Here is a 3297-nt window from a genome sequence, read left to right on the forward strand (position 1 = left end):
CATGGATGGGTGTCATTGGTTTTGCAGAGGTTGGGAATGAGTAGTTAGAGGAGTTCAGAGGGACTGCGGCCAGGAGGGGTCGTTGCAAGGAGGCACATAAGAAGCAATTTTTAGGATCAACAGAGGTGAGATTCAGAAATTTAGCTGTTTCTTGGATAAGATGTAGCCAAGAATAGGTATGACCAGAAGGTGAGGATGTGTTTTGTAAGGTTTGGATAAGAACCTTTTCTGAGTGTTGTATATCTGAAGCAACCTGAGAGATTTGTGGCCCTACAGGAGTGAGTTCGCGAGAGATGTGAAGGATTCCATGAGGTTTAGACCAGGTTCCGTAGTAGATAAAGGCCTTTTCTCCAGTTGCCCAGCATGGGTCCCAGGGGTCTTTGATGGTGAGTGAAATTGAGCCATTCTTCTCTTTCTGGAGATTGTTGGAGGCAGAGTACGGGGAATGCCCATGGGTGGAGTCTCCCAGGTAGTGAATATTGCATGACCAATGTGGACAGCCCCCATAAACATCAGGCCACCAATGGCAGTAATCTTTGCTTTGGTCATATATGAAGCAGAGGTAGGGAGAGAGAAGGGACTGACTAAAGAAGACCTGGGTTGTTGGTGGGAACATAAGGGTCATTGGAGCTGAATGTCCCGTAGGTGGACAGGAGGCAGAGGTGGGAAGTAGATGAGTAGTTTTGGTGTTATGTTCAGTGTAGGTTTCCGTGACTTTGAATGTCCAGACAAAAGTTGTGGCATGCAAGGGGAGACTTGGGAGGGTTAGGAGGAGTGGGAAGAGGAACAGTTTAGAGTTGAGCATTTTTGGGTATAGTTTGAGTGTTTTTGGGTATGGGTTCGAGGAGTGAGATGTGAGAAAAGTGTAGTTTCAGAGGGTTTTGAGGGGAGGGGGAACAGGAGAATTTGGGATCGGCTTCGTGAGGAGTCTCCTGATGAACTTCCTTTGGATCGGCAGGGCAGGAGGCGGGTTTGAGCCTAGAGATGTGAATCCAGGGAGAGCCGATTGTGAGAGCCACATGGCAGCTTTGGGGTGCACAGGATGACCTTAGGTGGCCCTTCCCATTTTGGTTGTAATGGGTTTTATCCCCCAGGCGATAGGGGCAGTGAAAATACCAAGGGATGATAGGGCTTGGGTGAGGGCCTGAGTGACTTGTGAAATAAATTCAGGGCCGTTGTCAGATTGTATGGATGTGGGCATCCCAAATCGAGGGATGATTTGAGTCATTAGTATGTAGCGACAGTAGAGGACCTTTTGTTGGACGTAGGAAAAGCCTCGACCCATCTGGAGAGGTATCCACCAGTACTAGTAGGCACTTCATGTGTTTAACCCTGGGCATATTGGCGAAGTCCATTTGCCAGTCAGCTGTGGGGATGTGCCCTCCAGCCTGGTGGGAAGGGAAGGGTGTAGGCCGTAGGGGTGTGTTAGGATCGGTTCGTTGACAAATGTGGCATGTTGAGGAGATGCGCTGTAAGAGGGCTTTATCATCCCCAGAGAGGGTGAAAAAGGATTGAAGAAAGGTTTCAAGACTTTGGGGGCTAGAGTGAAACAGGGAATGGAGAAAATGGAAAAGATGTTGATGATCTGGTTCATGTATATTCTCCAGAGAAGTGAGTGTGAGCACTGGAGAGGGATTGGAAGTGTGGAGGGCGGCCCCTCGTGGGGCCTGATCAGCTTTGGAATTGCCCGCTGTGAAAGGGGAGGAGTCAGTTTGGTGAGTTTTACAGTGTGTGATGCCAAGTTTAGATGGTAGCTTTGAAGCTTCTAAGAGGCTAGAAGTGAGTGTTGAATTAGTGACAGGGGTGCCCTTGGTTGTTAGGAGTCCCCTTTCTTTCCATATTGCAGCATGAGACAAGAGAATATGGAAAACATATTTGGAATCAGTGTAAAGGGATGGAGCTTTTCCTGCTGTTAGCTCACAAGCCCTGGTGGTTAGTGGTGTTTGGTGGGAGGGGTTTTGCTTCGATTATAGAGGAGAGGGAGACAACAGCATATCCTGCCACTCTGACCCCATCCTGTATGAAGGAACTGCCATCAGAAAACCATGTGAAGTCGGGACAAGATAAAGGCCCCTCAGAGATTGTTGTGGGGCAGGGCAGAAAAGCCTCCAGAGCTTCAGTACAGTTAGGGACTGGGGGCTCTGGCAAGTTAGTTGTGATAGGGAGCAGGGAGGCAGGATTCAACGGGGGACAGGGTTTGAAAGATATAGTGGGGTTCTGTAAAAATGATACTGATAATATAGAAAAAGCTTGCACCTGTGTATATATGAGGCTCTTCCCAAACTGCCCTCAACCCCTCATAAAAACTGCAAAGAATTTACGTCTCGTCTCTTATCTTATCTGTAAAGGCCAAGTGGCTGACCCAAAGAGCAAACTTAAAGATAATGACAACCCTTCTCTCGGAGGTCAGGGAGACCCAGAACTTAAACTAACATGCTTTGTATACAATTTTATATGTTAACCAATTAAAAGAACACTGTAAAACTGCTTGCCTTTCATTATATAAACCCTGCTAAACAAGGGCTCGGGGCCTCTTAGCGTCACCGTTTACCGAGTGCGTGGAGGACCAGGCTCGAGCTTGCTAATAAATGACTCTTTGTTGCTTGCATTGATCGTGGTCTCTTGTGGTCTTTGTGGGGTCTCGAGCCACTGGGCACAACAATACCAGTAAGGAGAGAATCCTGGAAGGGGGGAGAGATTGTAACCCTTTGTAGGTTAAGAGGTCCTTCAGGTGATGTGGTGAAAGAATTGTGAGGGGAGACCCAGAAGTGAGTTTATGAGCTTCCTTTTGAAGATCATGGCTGGCTGCCAAGGCGTGCAGGCAGGGTGCCCATCTCTAACGGTAGGGTCCAACTGCCTGGAGAGATAGGCTACTGGGACAAAAGTTGGCCCATAGTTTTGTCCAAGGACTCCTAAACTTTGGCCTCCCTTTTCATGAACATAGAAGAAAAGGTTTTTTTAGGTCCGGCAGGTGGAGGGCTGGGGCCTGGAGGAGTGCCCTTTTTAATATGTGGAAAGGCCAGTCGGGAGCGGAGGGTAACGGCTCATTTTGAGCGCCCTTTGCCATCTCGTATAAAGGCCTTGCTAGGAGGGAGTAATTGGGGATCCACGCCCTAAAATATCCTGCTAAGACCAGAAAGGATAAGATTTCGGCTTTAGTTTTGGGAATGGGAAGGGAGCTAATGAGATGTTTCCTGTTGGTAGTATTGGCCTTCCTTCCGTGGGAGATGGAGAACCCGAGATAAGTGACCGTGGGACAGGACAGTTGGGCCTTTTGAGGGGGGGCTCTAACCTTTA

The sequence above is a fragment of the Sciurus carolinensis genome, chromosome 11 (genome assembly GCF_902686445.1).
Source record: "Sciurus carolinensis chromosome 11, mSciCar1.2, whole genome shotgun sequence".
Lineage (NCBI taxonomy): Eukaryota > Metazoa > Chordata > Mammalia > Rodentia > Sciuridae > Sciurus > Sciurus carolinensis.